General features: G+C 39.3%; 1 protein-coding gene and 1 pseudogene across 2 annotated transcripts in view; one reads left to right on the plus strand and one right to left on the minus strand.

The window, feature by feature from the left end:
* Positions 1-1,048: 1,048 nt before the first annotated feature.
* On the minus strand, positions 1,049-10,983 carry LOC130861609 (cytochrome c oxidase assembly protein COX20, mitochondrial-like; annotated as a pseudogene).
* A 203-nt stretch (positions 10,984-11,186) lies between these two features.
* The window catches only part of RAB30 (RAB30, member RAS oncogene family), a 72,474-nt gene continuing 62,848 nt past the window's right edge, over positions 11,187-20,812 (plus strand). Inside the window, exon 1 of one of the 2 annotated variants that reach the window (XM_057749853.1) lies at positions 11,187-11,367. The gene's annotated coding sequence lies outside the window, so the exon portion shown is untranslated. The remainder of the gene's footprint in view (positions 11,368-20,812) is intronic. The other variant, XM_057749850.1, reaches the window with a different exon arrangement.

A 20,812-nucleotide genomic window follows, 5' to 3' on the forward strand; every position in this document is an offset into this window, starting at 1 on the left:
CAGTATCCCCTGCATGGGCAGGTGGATTCTTAACCACTGCGCCACCTAGGAAGTCCTGTCCCTTAATTTTAAAATGGAGGTTATTTCTGCTCTCAAGTACTATTGAATTAAAGTGGTAGCAAAACATACTTATGGCAGTACTTACTAGCTCGCTGTTGAGAAAAAAAAATATCCCTCTTGATTCACTTATTGAATGTTAAAAGAAGAGGTGTTTTTAATTTCCATAGCTGGAGGTAGGTTAATGTTGAAATATTTGAGCACTGTCTAGAGAAACAGAGGTACCATGGATTTGAGGCTGATTAGGTAAGGATAAACTAGTTGAGTGTGCCAGGCACTTTCCTAGGTTTTTGGAATATATCAGATGCAGTGAACAAAACAGACAAAAATCCTTCCCTCAGGGAGATTACATACCAGTGCAACCACTTGAAGATACATACCAGCCCTACTCTTTAATTCTATCTATAAAAGATACTACTTGAGTTATAAACACCTCCTATCTGTTCATTTATAGAGCAAACAAAGCATATACTCCCTAGTATGGTATTCCATTTTCCATGTTATACCTTGACGAATTTAATAGTCTCAAAAATTGTGAACCCCTTATGGAAAAGGCTCATTCATTTACTGTTATCCAGCTCTTACCATGTACCAAGTATAGCAGACATAAACAAGCTTGGATACTTTCAGACAATAGCAAAGCAGCCTCTTTCCCTGCCTGCCCCCATGAAACAAATGGAGGTAATTTAGCACTTTCTGAAAGTATCTATGCCCTCAACATGAGAACTTCAAGTCCACTTTATGGTGCAACTATTTTTTTTTTTTACACCTTACACATGCTTTATTTACTTGATTGAAAGCTGCCTTATGGTACATAAAATGGTTTCTGTAGTTGATCTCAGCTTTGTTCACACTGAAGGTGAGCTGTATCTGGGTTTCCTATGCTCAGGACTGCTCAACTGCTGCTGCTGTCACCATTGGTTTGTTTTCTTTCAGGATCAAGGTGGGTACTTTCTTATAAAATCTTGTTTTTAATTCCTTCTCTGGTAAGTCTTTCCTGGATTCTTAGCTTTGCATAATTATACCTACAATGGAACCAGCATCCTAAAGTCTCCAAGATAAATCCTCCTACTCCAACAACACATGATCTTCTAATTCTACTAGTTAACAAAAAATATCCAAGGCCAGCCACAACAGATCCTAATGAACCATATAATATCAAATCTCCTGCACAGGTAATGTTTTCAACATCTAAAATTCCTAGGAGCTTAAAGGACTTCCCCTTCCCTGGCTCCCCGGGTTCCAGCGCAGCCGCCATGAGGACAGTAGGCACCTCTGTAGGTGCAACTATTTTGATTTTGAAATATATGAGGTAAGGTGTCATAACTTTTTCAGCACTTGGGTCTCTAAAGATTTTTTTCTTAAATAAATTTATTTATTGGCTGTGTTGGGTCTTCATTGCTGCACGCAAGCTTTCTCTAGTTGCGAAGAGCAGGGGCTACTCTTTTTGTGGTACATAGGCTCCCCATTGCTGTGGCTTCTCTTGTTGTGGAGAAGACTCTAGGTGCGTGGGCTTCAGTAGTTGTGGCACATGGGTTCAACAGTTGTGGCTTACGGGCTCTAGAGCATAGGCCTCAATAGTTGTGGCACATGAGCTTAGCTGCTCTGCGGCATGTGGGACCTTCCTGGAGCAGGGATTGAACCTGTGTCCCCTGCACTGGCAGGCGGATTCTTAACCACTGAGCCCCCTAGGAAACCCATCTCTAAAGGTCTTAATTGCGTCTTGTGTACAACAGTGAAAGAGAAAGTTTCTATCACTAAAAAATTTAACCAGGGTTCTTAATCAGGGGTTCATAGTCAGAATTCAGGGGCCCATGAATTTGGATGGGGAAAAATTACATCTCTATTTTCAATAACTTCTAATAAAATCTGAATACAGGCAAAAGATCACAGTAGCGTCAGGAGTAAATGCGACTGTCATAGCTGAACTCTGATATTTTCCTATTACAACTGTTGCAGACAACTTGCTTGAGCTTGTTGACAAGTTATAAAGCATATATATTTCTATACCCAAAATTTGTTTAAAATTTTTTTGGTAACTATTTCAACATTATTGTCTCCCTTTATTATCCAATATACTGCATTTTATACTTTTTAGAAACTTTTCTGAAAAAAAAAATTTTCTGAAGTGATCCATAGACTTCACTAGATTGACCAAGGGATACATGACAGTAAAAAGGGTGAGTCTAAGGGTCTAGTGAGTCATAGTCAGCTTTGTACTTCCATAACCTTTCACTTGGCAACGAATCAGTACATATGTACAAAATGAAAGAAATGGATTTAGAACTGGTTGAAACTGTGCCCCCATCCCCAAATACTGATAATCTGGATCACTATAGTAGCATACTGTAGGGCTTCTTCTTAGTTAAAATTTTTTAATCAAATGCTTTAGATGAAGACATGGATCATATAATTTGTTCATTTCCCTAAAATAAACTTTATTATACACCCGAATGAAGCAATATTTGATGTGGTTGGATTATATTCTTCATTGAATATACCTACAAAGAAACATTAGAAAAGTTTTGGCAATTATGTCTTGGAATTGCAGCATGAATAAGAAGTACTGAGCACGATGGAGTTAGGAACACAAAAATGAAAGGGGGGCCTATGTATTGAGGCCTGACTTTGGTGCTTTCAAATAAAACTAGGTGAAGAGGAAGTCACATGGTGAGTTCCTTAAAAATACAGGTCCCCCGGGAATTCTCTGGTGGTCTAGTGATTAAGACTCCGTCCTTCCACGGCAGGGGGTGTGGGTTTGATCTCTGGTCAGGGAACTAAGATCCCACATGCTGCGTGGCATAGAAAAAAATTCCACAGATCTTGCCCTCAGATTTTTCAGCAGCATATCTAGGTTGGGACACTAGAATCTGCATTTTTGGCGTGTATCCCAGGAGATTCTGATGTTGAAGCCTGTAGACCACACTATAGAACTTATATTACAGAAAACTACATATCTGGTGTTCTATGTTAAATGTTACCATATTTTTAAAGATAAGGAAATGGATCCAAAAAGATTTGCCTAAGCTGATACCTTACTTACTAGTTTATTAGACCAGGAATCCAGAACACAGGCTTGACTCGAAGGCAATTCTTTCAAGCTATGTCTTTGGAATTCCTTACAGACCTAACATTCTTAAAGTTGGCCATAAAGCTTGAACTCACTTCAGGGATCTGCAGACCAAACCCTGAAAATGGTTTTATCTTAGATAACATTCTCCTTATTTTCTCAGTCTTTAAACTGTCAGCAATAGAGTCCCTCAGTTAATTGAATTACGGTAAATATCACACATATATGTTACACATAAAATATTTATATAGTGTATAAAATATTTACTAAGCTAGGTATTTGGTAAACATTTAAAACTGATGGGACATTAACTTATAACATCTAAAGCAGAGAGAATCATGCTCTTCATGATTAAAAATGATTTAACTTTGAAGGATATAGGTACTTTCAGTGAATCCTAATATATGGTGAATAGATTTGCAAAAAGCTTGTTTTTGCCTCAAAAGTGATCTCAATTCTCACAGCAACCCAATAAGGGAGGTACTATTCCCACTGCACAGATGGAAGCTGAGGCCAGAGTTAAATAACCTGTTCCAAGTCAGCACAACTGGCAGAAGTGAGACTTCAATCCAGGCTGACTGGCTCTGAGACTATACTTTAAGCCACTACACTATACTGCCTTTTGAGTGCTTATTAAATTTCACATAATTTTCTTAATTCTTAGGAAAACTCAATGAAGCTGGCAAATACTATTTTTATAGGATTCAAAGTCTCTGATTGATGCCCAAAGTCACATAATCGTTGAGATTCAAACCTAGGTCTTTCCATTGCTGAAGTCCATACTCTGAACAACTAAATCAACTTTTCACAGTCTTACAGTGATGATCTTAAGTGGATTTAACCACCATAATGTACAATATAAACAAATACAACGTGACAGATAGGCAGTAGGTCTATTCTGACCTCAACTAGCACAAAAATATTGTAACAGCATGTCCCTGCCAGTGTTATCAGAATTACTTTCCAGTTATCTGAACTGCTAAATGCATTTGAAGTGAACTTTACACAGTATTAAGATATATTCTAGAAATTTAGGGTTATCTCAAGCTACAATGGGTTACACATAACTTTTGAGTTTCTACCTAGATTACTGAAAAGCAGAACGGGCTCAGGTACATAAATGAACAGCCTGTTTGAAGCTTATCAGATCACTGAGCAGGCATTAATAATTAACAAATTAGTAACTAATCACCTTAAATAATTAACTCAGCAGTAAACACGAGTGTCAAATAACTTTCTGAATCTGGGTATAACTTTGGGCCCGTGACAACAAACAATTACTCTGTTAACATAGTTTTGTTTTCCCCTCTCTCTAGATGGTTGAAGAGGTGGGAGACTGTGGGATAATCTTAAATTGGCTATTAGTTATTAGTCTGGACAGTCAAGTTTTAGCCTAAAATGGGGCATCTTGCTGAATGTATGGAGGCTTGCACCATGCACTGCAATTCAAAAGGTAACTTATAATAAAGAGCAATTCACTGGTAGTTGTAAGTTCGTCTTTTCATGGAAATACCTCAGGTTATTTCTTCTGGTGCATCATGAAAAGCAATGAAATAACATTTGGACATACCAGGTTACTGTGCCAAGATCTAGTAATAACCAACTTCCTTTGATAAATTTTTGATTATACTAAATCTTATCTTACCTGCTTCCTTCTTCTGCTGATACCTTTCCATTTATTCTGCCAGTTAAACTCCCAGGGGGAAACAGCAGCTCATTTACACTACTGGGTAATGCGATGAGAGTGAGTTCAGGTTATGGCAAGTTTAGTTCGTATCAGTCAGAATTGGATTTTCCACTTTTTGTGGAGGGTCTGGTTGCCCTAAGATGTTAGTTGCTTTTCTCTCTTGTGCATTTTCCTGTATTTCCACAATCAAACCCGTCTCACTTAAGCAATCTGAAGAATTCGACTATCTCAGATTTCTCCTCCTCGAGGTAAATGTATATTGATAAAAGCACAGCTGGACAAGAAACAGACCGGTCTTGTTCAACTCTAACCTCCTGGTTCAACTGAGCACCAACTGTTTTTTCTAAAAGTGGCTGTGAAGATTCCAGTCAGTCTGGCGAGGAAGAATTAATGATATAGGCATATTAAGGGCAGACACCACCTTTTAGATCAAGTCATTTTTCAAAAGAAGCTGAGGCTCATTGTCATTGCTGTTTTTTTTGGGAACTGTCATAAAAACAACTATTCTTGGAGTACAGTTTGGTTAAATGAAAGATCTGGGAAGAAAACTGAAAACTGGGAAGGAAAAATCATCAAATCAAATGAAAAGCACTGAGTATAGAAAAAAATATCACAAAAGTACTTCAGAGCTCTTTCCCCTATCCTCCTGGCCTGATTTCAGGGCAAGATAGAATTTTAAGTCCTTTGGAAAATGATCCGATTGCTGTGAAGCAGAATGTGAGTTTGACCCTGAAGTAGGAAGATTTAAATATAAACCCTCTTTCAATCCCACATGCCCTCTGTAAATTATTATTTCTTACCTTTTGGAGCCAAACCTCAAACATTACCTATGTGCAGTACCTACTTCTTTCTCCATTCCTTTCACTCACTCCTCTAACTCCTGAAATCTGGCTTCCTCTCAGTACTCCATAAATCCTAGGTTTTCCATACAAGAACCCAGAACTGCGACAAGTGCAAAACAGGTTCCAAGAATAAGAAAGATGAGAAAGCAGAGTTTATCTGGAAAACAAGAAAATCTAGCAACCCACCTTAGGCAAATACACTGCCAGATGAAATGCTACAAAAATTGCTCATAAATTATCTCAGGACTAGCAAGAAACAAAGAAGCAAATGATTTTAGAAAGACACAAAAATGAATACTGAAAACAGAATAGGCATGGGACTGAAACTCAAGGGGCATAATGCCCGATATTAAAGATAAAAAGAGTAAACAAAACAGAGATGAAACGGAGATTCTTCCATCGAGATTGTCAAATGTAAAATAAATAAATGTAGAGTTCATCAACAAAAATAGCACTCAATTTTCACTACATTCTCAATTTCTGAGACAGAGTAAACGCTGTACTATCCTATTACTAGCAAAATATTCCACTGAAATAGCAAAGGACTGGTAAAGGTCGTTTATATCACACTCACATAAGACGCTATTTAGTTGCAGCTCAGCAATTGTAATGAAGTACTCTGTTATTTGCAGTAGTATACTTTTGTACATTACCAGTTGCTTCATTTCAGCATGTTTAAAACGTAAAATAAGCTTTTCTACAATTTTTATCATGTATATAAACTATTATGAAACATTCACAAGAAAATGGCTCTACACAGGCTAACACTGAGCCAACAGCATAACTGCTGTCCAGTTCAATGGGGACAACTGATAAGGATCTATGAAAGATTTCACTTAATACTACACTAATGACTGAAAGTCTGTGGTGCAGGGTAAGAAATGAGGAAAGCTGAGTTTTATTTTGGCTCAAAGGTGAAAAAAAATTTCACTTATGTCAAGGGTTATGGTTACTGAACTTTATCCATTTACAAGCACCTATGGGCCAAGTTCATAAAATCATGACTTACGTGTGAAGAGGGTGACTCTGATGAACATTTCCAAAATGTTTTAAGACAGAACTCACTGAGGACTAACCTTTACAGCAAGTTCAGAAATGTATAGCACCATCAAACAGTCCATATCAAATTAAGAATTATGAATACGTATCTACTTGTACATTAATTGCTTACAACTGTATATCTCTGCAGTCTCAAGCGGCTATTTTCATGAACATGTTTATACTGGACTAAGTTCATCTTCATATACTTATTCTTGCAAAGAAATGTTTTTCTAGTGCCACTTTAATTATCCAAACCTATTTAAAAACTGAGAAATAAAAATCATAGGAGACAGAGGGCTCACTTTTCTGGTTAATCATTAGCTATGAACATCTTGATTTTTTATCTTGACACTGGAATATTTATTACTACATATACCTTTTGTGACATATTAAGCCCAGCAGCTAAAATTATGCCAGCTTGTTACGAACACAACAGTGGGTCAACTAAACAAGACCAGAAAACATACGTTTTAGTCTTCTGAATGTTGTTAAAGTAAAAGGTTTAAAATATGAATTAGAGCTTCCAGAATGAGTTAAAGATCTTCCCTAGAGAAACTCCAACTGCTGAACCCTGTATGACAGGCTCATCTGTGTCCACTTCAAAAATGTACACTGTAGAAAACATTTAACTCAATATAAAGCTATAAAAATAACTTTTGGTAAAATGTTTTTCATTTTCTCTCTTAAAGTTGGTTATCTCAATTCTGTGATCAGCTTAAAATAATTCTTACTGTGACTGCTGGGTTTACATCACCTTTGGGTTGCTGGCATTTCATTTCTGAGAATGGTTAAGAAAACTGATGCTATTTTGGAAGAGATACAGACAGGCGGACAATGTAACTGATAGCTGTTCTCTCAAACTTCATAGCTTGAAATATAAAAGCATTATTTTAGAACTTTGAAGGCATGAAACAATTCAAACACTTTTCATAATTTAGGACATCATTTTTAGAGAATAAACTACACTGATTCTTAGTGAAGAGAGGGCCTAATTTTCATAGTCAACTGTTGGAAATTTTCAAACTAAACAAGCAAAATTTTATTGTTATGTAATTTTTTCACCTTCAGCCACCCCAGGCACTACCATGATCTCAATAACAGGAATTTCACATTCCTTACGCAGTATGGGCTGAAAAAAAAATTGTTGCCCTGTAACATCACTTTATCAAAGGAAAACCTGGAACTGTATTTTGCTAAGAGTTTGGTCATACAAGTTTGACATATCAACAAACTATTAAGAGTTCATCTGAGGTAATCCCTGTCCTTGGGTCCTAAGTACTTTGAGACTACTTTTTAAAAACTTAAAAAAAAAAAAAAAATCCACAACAAATTTACACATTCCAAAGTCCTCTGCTAAATGTTTTACATAACTTTGTTTAATCCTCACCATCACCCCCATGAGGCCACTATTACCACTGAGGCTTAGAATGTTATGAATTTCTGTAAAAAATTAGCAAGCCATTCAAGACAGATCTGAAATTGAAGCAGCAGGAGTCCAGAGAGGCCATTAATATTATTGTCCAAAACACTAGCCAGTCTTCACATACCATCTCCAAGAGGACCTCCCTCCTCTAAAGGAGGACTCTTTGAGGGTTTGACTCATGGGGCTGCTTTAAAATTTTCATATGCTTGTTCTCTGTCTCATCTTTATTCTTCAGCAGATACGAATGAAAAAATGTTACATGATTTTGAATGAAAAGATCACAAATTTAGTAATGAGTCAAGAATCTGGAGCTAAAATAAAGATACTCTCTTATATATCATGTACCCAAATACCAAGAATACTACAATAACATCAATAATTTTAAAAAATTAGGATTTAGGACAAGGAGTTAAAGAAAACCACAAATATGGGGTGTGGAAGGCTGCTCTACCCCACCCCGTACACTCACCTATAGTGTTTTAAAAATACACAACAGCTGGTTACAACCCTGGACAATAATTCAGCAGGGTGAATAGGTGGGCAATAGCTGTACATTTCTAGAGTTCTACAGGTGATCCAGACACTTGACCCTGTTGAAAAAAACCCTTGATATAATAGCAACTAACACAATACTCTTTAATGAGCTACCTATAATTACAATACAAATCAATGTCCTAATTCTCTTTTAAGAGAGAAAAAGAAGGTAGTTTTCTATATCTACTTAAGGCATTCCTAATTCCACTTTTCTAACCTAGTTTTTTCTCTGAGACACTGAGGTTATTCTTTCAGAAGCTGGCAGCACCAACTCCTCTAATATTACTTTTTAAGTAAAATTTCTACACAGAGTACATAATTTTTTTCCTAAAAGTTAAGGGTCATGGAGTTTTGTGAGATAGTAACTCGATTTCGTTTCTTTATGCTTAGATGTCCATTGGATATAAGGCTGGGAAAATTTCTAACTACCCAAACACATGACAAATTATAGAAATCGCTATATTACACAGGTCTCATTTCTCACATACAATATTTCTGAGAAACCTGCTGGGCTTCCCCCACCCCCCGCCCAAATTGGTCTTCCATAGTAACTCAAATTGAGGAGGTTATTGCTTATATAAAGAAGTATTTTACAAAATGAACAAGTTCATATAAGACACAACACCACTCCTGAATCACAGAAGCCCTAAAAATAATTTGTAACAGTTTGAAACTAAGCCTAAATGTAAACCTGCTCAGTCTATTTTAGCTCTGTTAAGCTTAAAACATGTCTATACAGTTATACTGAAGATCAGAGAGAAAATAGAACATTTTGTCCCTCTCCCTATACTTACCAACATTACTTGCAAAGAAGGTATTTCTGAATAACAGAAATAATTTCATGAGCTCTTCGCATTGTTGTATCCATGGATAAGTGACACCAATACATACTACCTTTCTCTAAAAATGAAACAAAGCCACTCATCTGACTTGTTCCCAGAAACATGACATATGTAAGATTGTTCTTTATAAAACTGTTTTTGTAGTTCCCATTTGCATACATTTGAGAGATATTTCGACCATGATTTTGTCGTTTATAATCACTCTGCCTAGTCTTTCCTTGACACGATAATCCATTTATCAGCTATAATTTTAACTCCTAACAGGTGAAGTGCATACCCCTACTGATCCGAAGTGTAGTTAATTTTGTTTTTCAGGATGATATGCAAAACGAAAGGAGAAAAATGGCACAAATATATCAGCATTTTTAGCCCTTTGGACACCCTCAGGAAGAAAGAAATTTCCCATCTTTTCATAGTGTAGACAGGCTCTGAAAAAGAACAAACACACAGCATTGTTTTAGTAACACAACTGAGTTAAAAAATACAGTTCACTTGAAATACTGGGCAGAACAACTTAAAGACTCATGACTTTGATTTCAGCTACTTAGTTTCAGAGAAAATTAGTTCCTAAAGCAGTCGTATGTATAGAGTTCCACAAATGAAACACTAAATGTATTTTTTAAATGAGTTGGTGATCCACGCTACTGAAGATCCCGTCTCTGCAGTATTTTTAGCACACATTCTAGGTTTATTCAAGAATCCCAGTGACTCCGGAACAAATCGCCAGCCGCCAATAGGCCTATCATCAATAATATTCCCTTTCAACATCTCCCTTCTTTGGCTGGCAGGTATGAAGATGTCGTCTTAAGCCGGGTGTGTTACTCCTGTAGGACTCTTTCTGTCTTTTCTTTATTGCGGTGCCAGAGCACCATCCCTCTCCCGCCTAGCTACCTTCCAACATCGATTTCTTTGGAACCTCTTGCAAATCATTCCTGTATGAAAAACCAGTGAGGGTACGACACCCTGGGAAAGGGTAGGGATGGCTGGAAAATAAATGACAAGAAGAAAAAAATAAATCTAGGAGGGACAGCCCAACTCCGTAGGTGGAAGCCTCTCCGACCAAAAGCGAGAGAATCGCCACCCGGGGTCCTCGCGTCCCCCAAAATTCACAACCGCCCCGACTATCCTGTTAGCGGGTCTAAATGATGCTTTGAGCCCAGAAGTAAACTAACTCCCTCAATCCCTTAGTTAACAATGGAGCAAGAGGCGTAGGGGGCCTCCGCAATCCCTGCAGGACTGTGAAGTCAAGGCCCACTCGGCCTCTCCTGCCGCCACCAGCCAGACGCGTTCTACTCTGTCCCCAGATGTCGCCTCCATCCCTCTGGTGCCCAGGTTCGGAACCCAGGCTCTCCGACCCGCTTGTCCTCCTCCTCACCGTCCCCTCTGCAGCACCACTCGGCTCCCGCGTTCCCTAAAAACTCTGCCAGCTCCGCGGAATCGCCACGGCACGCGTAACATGGCGGCCGAGTCCCCTTCGCTCCCTTTGCCCGCTCTGGGCGCGCCCGACCCTGGCGCATGTTGGGCATTGTAGTTCCGGCAATAGCCTCTGTGTCCCGCCAGGCCTTGAGGAGACTACAATTCCCAGAATGCACAGCTCCTGAGCATGGCTATTGGGGCCTTTTGGACAGAGGGATGATGTCATTGCAAAAACCCCACTGCATTCATTGTGCTAAGGTCTCTCCACCCCCCCGCTGCTGCTAGGCTTGAGATTGCTGCTCGCTCCAGCTGAGCTAAGAGTAGCAGCAGCACCAGGGCAGGGACTGACTCCAGCCCTTGGACTTAGGACATCGCAACACCTTCCCTTGCGTGCGTGACTCATTCGCACATCCTTTCTGTTTATGCCTGGGGTGGGGAGAAAAATCCCAAACCAGGTGAGTTGAAGTGATTTATTCAAATGGTTCTGCCAAGTTATTCCTCCCGCTTAGTTTTCAAGGCTTTCTTTTGGGAAGATGGGGGCGGGAGGATTGGGGAGGTGCTTGCAAGCGGTGCTAAGCGAAAAGCTCTGTGCAATTTGGGTCACAGCAAAGAACAACTCCAGCAACCTTCCCCCGTCGGAGGACCGATGCCTGCCAGTTCCCTAGTTGCAACTCCCCTCAACCTTTTCGGAGGCTGGGAGAGGGGGCTGGGCTGGGGAGGATGTTGGGAAGTGCTCTTGGAAAATCAGAGGAAGGCAGAGGTGGGGGACTGCAGTCCTGTCACATACGGCCCGAGTGCTGAGATTTGAGTGGGAAGGGGTGATGCGTGGGGAGAAATGGAGACAGTGATTTAATGTGGTCGCACTACTTTGGAACATTTCATGTCACTTGGGCGGGCACACACTGTTCATTTTTAAGATGAGCGTGCTTTTGAGTAGGTTAAGTTTTGGGGGGCTTTATTTTATGTGTGTGTGTCTACGTCGTTTGTCTTGCCTTTTCTGCTGATTTGAGGTAACAGTGTCCTTTAATGGTGCACTCCGTGCCAGTCAGAAACATTTCACGTGTCTGGGGAAGATTCTCTTAGGCTGCTAGAAGCAGCATTTTTTGTTGTGTTTATCTTCTCCCAACTGCAGGGTTTCAGGATTGTTTGCAAGTGGAGCCGACAGATTTGTGCTTGTGTGAGTGTTTTAAATTACATTGCAATAGGCTCTTTGCCACTGACAATGGTACCATAATGAGCTGCCGTTTCCTGAGGCACAGTCACCAGTCACAAATAACGGTTTGGAGAAGGGATCATTAGGGACACTCCGGTTCATTTTAAAGCATTAGGGAAAGGAAAAGTTAGAAGCGCTGTTAACCTTCATTTGCCATTACTGAAAGGTGCGCATGGAAGAGTGATCCTGGAGGTGGAAACCGAGGAGGATAGTAGAGCTTTTTTGGCTTTTTGGTTTTGGTTTTTAAACAAACTGACACGTTTAACAAGACAGAGAGCATTTTGACCTGTATGGTATTGGCTGTATTCTTGTAAGAGTTACTAGGGTGATTAGTACAATAAATATGTTATTTTGAAATAAACAGCTGGCTGACTCCAGAGCAGATGGGGCCAGTCGTAGCGGAGAGATCTACAACCTTGGAAATGAATGGACCTGGGGTCAACCACACCCCCTCTTGGAATGTCAAAAGAAGAAATGCCAAGAGTGTTTTATGTTTAACTCCAAAATGCTAAACCTTTTCATAGCCAAGTCTGGCATTGGGGGAAAGTCATTACTGGTTGTCTTCTGCTGCTGAACCAATTTTGTTCATTTTCAATTCAGACCCTTAGGTCTCCAAAGTTGCAGCTGGGCGATGCTTCGTTAAATGCTGCCTGTTACTGAATGCAAAGGACAGTCCATTGTATGGGCTTTGTCGTAGAGTGATTTATTGGGCTGCAATGAGAAGCTTTGGGATTTGGGAAAAGATGGACTGCCTGGCTTTGCTTCTCACTCTGTTTCTCTGTTGCTTACTCTCTGCTTTGCTGAGCATCCCTCCCGCCATACCTTCCTTTGCCCATCCCTCTGTGTCTCCTGAAGTTCTTCCAGTTTCTTTCCCTGCCTCTCCATATGCAATTCTCATCTCCCCTATGTGTTTCAAAATCTCCCTCTTATCACCAGTATATGACATCCCTTTCTCTAAGTCTCTTTCCAGTCTCTGAATACCCTCCCATCTCTTCTCTACTTCACCCAGAAACTCCAGGGTGAATGAGAGTGTGCTAATATCTATTCTACAGAGTCCTCATTGCAGAGGCTTTGCCTTTTCTTTTTCTTGCAGTTGGTGCTTGGCAGGATGAACAGCCATGAACCTGACCCTTTGGCCTGGTTTGTGGCTTCTGTGACAGACATAGTTTGGCCCCAGCAGCACATGGACAGTGAGCTGTTGCAGTTGAGCCCATGTCACTTTCCCTTTCATTGGTACCTGTACTGAAAGCTGCTAATGCATTCTGAGGTTTTTATATGCTCTACACAAAATATTCTCATAATTCCCAAAGAATAACTAGACTTCAAATGGCTTCTGCCTCATTTAATACTTTTTTTTTTCTTTCCCTGCTTCAGTAAGTGGTGAGCAGGCCGTCTTTCCCCTCCCTTCCCTGTTGATTGCTGAGGAGCAGGTCCAGGTGGCCAGACTACCCATTTAGGGTTGTTTTGTTTTGTTTTGTTTTTAAGATGCTTGGAGCAGCAACAGCTTTTCCTCCTGTCATTTCTTCTCCTTTGTGGATGAAAGAAGTTTGTTATTTTATAAGCTTCCTATTAAAGAGAAGGATGTGGTAGTGGTTCTGTTTGTTTGTGTGAGACAGTGCTTGTCTAGGCATGAAAAGTCTTAACTGCTGCACATCTGGAGGCAACTAGTGTGACAGGCAGATTCAGAAGCTGTCATCTTAGACCTCTCAATCACCACCTTTTCATTCCTGATTTCCTTCTTCTAAGTTGCTCCCTCTCCTACACAGGCATTTTAGCGTTTTAGGGAAGAGAAATGAGCTGAATGGAAGGTTAGTTTTGGCCCCATCAGTGCTTATCTCTGTGACCTTGAATAACTGTGCATTTCTTTCTCTCTTAGTTTAAATCCTTTGCAAAGGGATAAGGATCCTTGCCCTTTGGTTTACTTGGCCTGATGTTATGGCCTCAGCCTGTCCTTCTGTCAGCAGATATTGTGAGCAGCTACTGTGTTCTAAGAACTGGTTACCTCAGTGAAAAGAGACGCTTCCGCCACCATCATGGAGTTTATGTTCTAATAGGGGAGATAATCTTTGGAGAAGTAATTGCAGGTGTGATAAATGCTCCTGCCAAAGTGGGATGTATTACAAGGTGGGATAGGCGTGCCTAATGCGGTGTGCTTCCCTTGTCTGGGTGAATCAGGGGAGGCTTCCAGTAGGAAGTGACGTTTCAAGAGACATGGAGAGTGAGTGGAAGTAATTTAGGACAACAATGGGAGGTACTGAGAAGGAGGACAAAGGGGAACTGCATTTTCAAAGTACAAAGGAAAGCAATAAATATGAGGATTTAAAAGGTTAGTCAGTATATGGGGGCAGAGCAGGGGAGAGAGACAGAATGAAGACGATATTTTACTTTATTCGCTTTATCTCATGAAATAAAGGACATTTTATATCAAAAGTTGTAGAAAGAGTATAATTTTAAAATTAAAAACATATTTAGCTTTGTGAAAAATTCTCTACTTTGTCTTTATTTTTTTTTCATTTTGTTGCAAAGTAGTAAAAAACAGGACAAATACCAGAATGTTAAAGTAATTTATGGAACCATTGCCCTATTTTCTTGGCTATGGTGGAAAGGTGGCCCATCTCCAAATAAGATTTCCAAGTGTGGAAGAATTTTATATGGGCCACAGATAATTTATTTTCAGTTTATTTTCCATAGGAATTCAATCCTTGAAAGCTAGGTGGAACTCCTCAAGATTAGTCTAAGGTAGGGCTTCTTAACTTGTCCTTGGAAGAGCCTCAGGGAGACCATGAACCCCAGAGATCGTTTGTTGTGTGTGTGTGTGTGTGTCAGTTCACATGTGCATGTGTACATTTTTCTGTCACTATGTGTGTGTCCTTGGGCAAGTGACTTAACCTCTTTGAACCTCTGTTTCTTTGCAGGATTGTTGTGAAGTTTAAATGAGATAATACATTTTGAAATGTGTGGCACTATGCCTATTCCAGGCTGGTGCTCATTGAAGCTGTTTTTGACGTTATTATTTTACATATTTTATTTATTGGCTGATGCTTTCTCAGTCCCCACAGTGACACAGTGAAGAAAAAGATAACTCAGTGTAACTAGACAATTTAATGCAATGAGAAGTATACAACATTGCCAAGGTAGAATTCTCACCAGAAATGTTTAACCTAAATCTAATCATGAGGAAATAATCAGGCAAATCCAGATTGTGGGACATACTGCAAAACAGCTGGCCTGCGATCTTCAAAAATGTCAATGTCACGAAAGAGAAACAAAACAAAAGAAAACAAAATGTATGGGGGACTAATCTAGATTAAAAGAGACTAAAGAGCTATGACAACCAAATGCCACATGCAACCCTTGATTGGATCCTGGATTAAAAAAAAAAAAGCCATAAAGGACATTGGGGGGACAGTTGGGGAAATTTGAATGGGGGCCACATAGGACATAACCAGTAACAATGTTAGTTTTCTTGGATATGATAATGATTCTGTCTGCTTAGCCTGCCATCTTGTGAATATTGGTGTCCAGGTCAGTTGCCCGTTCCTGAATGTCCTGTTTAGGAATGTCACAGCAAAGCTGAAAGACATCAAGGCCTGCTTCAAAAGATAGTGATTTTCTTGCTCACTGCACGTATTTAATTAGCTTGTAGGCTGGAATATCGTTTGTTGGCAGATACTGTAGGTGATCTTCTCTGCCCTTTCTAACCACTATTCTATCATTCCCTAAGGGTGCAAACTTCTACAGCTGGCCCTCTTTATTTTAGAGGTAGTAAAGCAGGTGGAATGCTAGCTGTTTCCAAAGTGAAGAGGAAAGATAAGCAAGGGTATAACTCAGGAGAAGAGCATTTAACTGCAAAGAGGAAAGGACATGAAAGAGCATATAAATATATATCTTAAATTAGTTTTTTGATTCTAAATAAAAGATTAATCAAAATCATTACAGAAATATACACTGAACTATTGTACAAAGGGAAGATTCCCTTAATCCCACCCCACATAGTCAACTGTTGGGATTTTGATGTGTATGGCTGTCATTTTCCCCCACACATATGCTAATGATATTATTGTAATACGTATCTGCTTGCTCTCTTTTACTTAGTATGTTTCGGGCATTTGCCCTACGTATTTGCATGTTCCCCTAACTTACCCTTTTCAGTGGCTGTTGGACGCTGCTGCAGTCAGCATTTGAGCATGCATCCTTTTGTAATGAACTTGTGGGAATATTTCCATAGGATTCATTTCTCGAGGTAGAAATACTGGGTCAAAGGGCCTGGACAGTTTCCCTTTAATTGCCCCGGGATTTAAATTCTTATCACAGTCTTTGACCATGCCATTTTTACATACCTTTGCCAAGTCCATTAGTCATTTGGGCTACCTTCTCTTACTAAGGGAAGGAAGTTGTGATGGGTGGACGGAAAGTGAGGAGAAATGGAATTAAGAGTCCCTGCTGGAAAAAAAAAAAAGAGAGTCTCTGCTGGTTTTTGTGATGGATGTAGTAAAGGTTGATATGTAAATAACATGGAAACCTTTGGAAGAGAGAAATAAAATATATTATCCCAGTCTGCACCACAGCATGATGTTTAAAAAGTGAACTGAAATAGTAAAGAAGCCAAGAGTTTTCCCCCAAAAAATTCTGCAGAGGAATTTTATTTTTGATTTAAGGTTAACTTCACTAAAATGCGGACGCCATCAACCTTGAAATGAAAATAACCTCTTCTGCTCACTTCCTCTCCATCTCTGTCACACAACCACACAAGAAAGGGGAATTTAAGCTCCACTGTTTTAATATCTGAAGCATATGGTTAAAAGTCCTGATTTTTCATCTTTCTGAACATCCATAGAAGCAATCCCAAGGCATATTTTTGGCTTTTTTTTTTTTTTTTTAGTAGAAAGGGTCTGAGTTTAGGAGTGGCCATCAGTGACTCACTGTCCCAACAGAGACCCTGGGATCACTGAACTGTGAATTATTTCCATCCTTTTAGCCAGTTATTTTCATTCTTCTGTGGCTGGGTTGAGCAAACACAAATTTGAGTTGTTTGCTAGGTGGGTAATTTGTTTTTTAGAGCCTCAGTTTATCTCTAAAATGGGGATTATCGTGAGGCCCAGGTGAGATAATATGTGTAATAGGGCTTTGGCAAATGTATGTGCACATAAATATGTGCTTTTTGTTAAGGTGCTGCTGTCTCTGGCTGGGCCAGCTCATATTAATCCTTCCTCTAATTCCAGTGGCATTTGTAGCCCAAAAGACTTTCTTTAGGCATTCTGTCTCATAATGTCTTATTATTACTTATTCATCCCATATTTGTGAGCATAAGCTAAATGCAAATTCCTGAGCTTCCCTTCTTTTGTTCTAGGGGACTAATATCTTTTAATGAGTCTTCAATAAAATACACTTTACAAAGGTGCGTTATGTATGCTGTCTTATTCTCTCAACCTGGGTGGTAGATTTTAGCTCCATTTTTCCATGTAAATGAGGAAACAGTTCTTAATGAGGTTAAGTAACCAGTTCTGTTTTGTTTTTTAAAGTTACCTAACTTAAAAAAATTTGTAGTTGTAGGCCCCAGGTAGATTTTCTGGAACCAAAACCTTATTGCATCTCCAGCTGCTTCCTGTTTTTGCCTTGCCATCTGATCAAAAGTATAAGCTTTCTGAAGGCAGCACTGGCTGGCTGGTAGCATTTCCTTTGATTTGGTTTATTTTACCCATGGGCAAGGGGGAGGAGCTTTTTGTAGATCCATTGAGTTAGCCGAAGCCATGATGGGAACTATCATGATTGTCTGATTGTTTTCTCATTCTTAGACTCACATTCAACATTTCGTGGTAAGAATTCCCCATAGGCGATGCAGCATCCCTCCCCTCGCATCACATTAGGTGACGCATTATGTCAGTTTGTCACATCACTGGTGACATGAAGTTTGTATTTTGGATGAGGTGGCATTGCCTGATCTTTGCATTGTAAAGGAACCCTTTTCTCTTTGTAGTTAATAAAATTGTCTGTGGATTGATACTTTGAGATTGTTTGGATATCCTGTTCCTCAACAACTTTCATTCAGTGGGTTAAGCATCTATTGATAATCCTGGCCTAGGTCAATTAACATCCATTAAAGGGTGATTTTCTAATTCTCTCTTTCGTCCTCTATTTGTTTCTTCACATTTTTCTTTTTTTTTTAATAAAAATAAATAAATTTTATTTATTTTTATTAAAAAAAATGTAGGCAGTGAATTTTTTCTGTATTTGTTTCATGACTGTCCTAGGAAAGTTAGGAGTTATGGTCCCTTAGGGCCATATTTGGGCCAATATTAGCATCTGAGCAACTTTCTCTTACCTTCTCTTTTTCTTCCCTTCCCTCTCCTCCACCACACAACCAAGTTTCTGATTGTGTCTAAAGAGAGCCATTTAAATTAGCCCTGGCAAATGTTAATTGTTTCCTCAGACAGAAAGAAACTTGAATAAGCTTTTCCTTCTAAGACTTAAGAACTCTACTTTTTAAGAGCTAACTTGGGAAGGAATGTTTCTGGTCTGGAAAATTTGGAGAGCAACCTCAAAAGGAATTCATGTCCAGGAAGAGCTGGGAGTGGAGTGGGGCATTCACTGTCCTTTGAGACACATCTAAATAAATACTTCTGTCTGAAATAGTAATAAAGATCTGTTTATTTCTTCCATCATTTTGTTAAAAAGTTCAAAACATGAATGATCAAATTCAAGATAGATTTAGCCCAGGCACCAGAGAAACCCTTAAGCCATCCTGATTAAAAAACATTTATAAGCTCTTAGGCTGCTTTGCTGAATGAGATGATCCTTAGTACAACATTTAAGTCTGTCCCTTTGAAGTGACAAAATTTCCATAATTTCCCAGAACCACAACCGTATAGCTTAAGAGTCCATGTTCGGTGATAGCAATCCAGGTTCATTGTAAGCACTGTGTAGTGTCTTTCTGTTTTGACTATTACTGGTCATAAATTGTTTGGTCTCAGAATTCTCTATGTTCTTTGCTTTTCAAGTTATCATGGCCAGGAAGCTAAATGGTATGTTTGTATGTGCAATAAGTTACTTTTATTATATAACTTTATAATCATAATATTGGCAAACGTTTTTTTGAATTTATGGTGTGCCAAGTGCTGTGCTAACTGCTTTACATAAGTTATCATATTTAATTGTGGCAAAAACCACGTAAAGAAACTGAAGCTCTGAGAGCTTAAGCAACATATCTAAGATCATATGACTAGGAAGAGGCAGATCCAAGACCAGAAATCAAGACTGTCTTACTGTAAAGCCTATGCTTTTCTGCTGTGTAATACTGCCATTTTGCAAATTTGTGTGGAAGGTCCTTACTTTTTTTTACTTCATCTTTGGAGCAAGGTACTGTCTTATTTACTTAATAGGTATTTATTAAGTGCCCATCACAAGGTGTCAGGCACGTTGAAAACTATAGAGATGACTGAGACCCACTCTTTGTCATTGAAAAGTTCACACTTAAGTAGAGGAGATAAAACAGGTATACCTCTATACACCCATGTTCATAGCAGCGTTATTCACAATAGCCAAAAAGCGGAAACAACCCCAGTGTCCATCAACAGATGAATGGGTAAGCAAAGTGTAGTATGTACATGCAATGGAATATTGAATACTTATTCAACGTATTTAGCCTTGAAAAGGAAGGAAATTCTGACTCATGCTACAACATGGATGAACCTTGAGGATATTATGGTATGTGATATAAACCAGACACAAATGGACAAATATTGTATGATTCCACTTATATGAAGTACCTGGAGTAATCAGACTCTTAGAGACAGAAAGTAAAATGGTGGTTGCCAGGGTCTGGGGGGAGGAAGCAATAGCAGAGTTGTTGTTTAATAGGTATAGAGTGTTGGTTTCGCAAAATGAAAAAGTTCTGGAGTTTGGCTGCACAACAATGTGAATATACTTAACACTACTGAACTGTACACTTAAAAATCGTTAAGATGGTAAACTTTACATTGTGTGTATTTTGCTGCAATTGAAAAGACCAAACAGATACACCCTTCTACTGTATGGTGGAAAGTAATTAGTGAGACAGGAAGGACTGATGACGTCACAGGAATCAGAGATGGCTTTCTAGACAGGGCATATCTAGTTGGGTGATGGAAGACGGATAAGATTTGTGTGGCAACGAGGAAGGTAGGAAGGGCAACCCAGGTGAAAGGAACAGTGAACATTATAGAGGCTACTTGGCTTTAAGATCCAATTCCAGCAAGAAACAAACTCCAAGTACGTGGCTCTATAATTATGGGTGTCCTGGCCACCTTCCATGTGGGCAGAGATTTAAATACAAAGTCTAAAGCAGGTTCATGAAGTGGTATGCTGGACAGGGACTCATTCATGATTCATTCAGTAAACATTTGTTTAGCACATAGTGCTGATGCTGTGCGAGGCACTTTATGTATGTTGGCAGATTTAATACCCCAACGACCCTGGAGTTATTAATAGCCCCAATTAACAGATGCAGCCATTGTGACTCAGAGAGATGAAGCAATTTATCCAAAGTCACGTGTCTGATAGATAGCAGAAGCCTTCACCTGGGGAGCCCATGCTGTGCCCACCAAGCTACACTGCCTCCCCTTGGGGGTGAGTGTACAGGGATGTCTGCCTTTGAACTCACAGTCAAAATGGCATGTGACTGCCTCCACTTTTCATCTTCTTGCTGCTTT

This window comes from Hippopotamus amphibius, chromosome 9 (assembly GCF_030028045.1).
Source record: "Hippopotamus amphibius kiboko isolate mHipAmp2 chromosome 9, mHipAmp2.hap2, whole genome shotgun sequence".
NCBI classification, from domain to species: Eukaryota; Metazoa; Chordata; class Mammalia; order Artiodactyla; family Hippopotamidae; genus Hippopotamus; species Hippopotamus amphibius.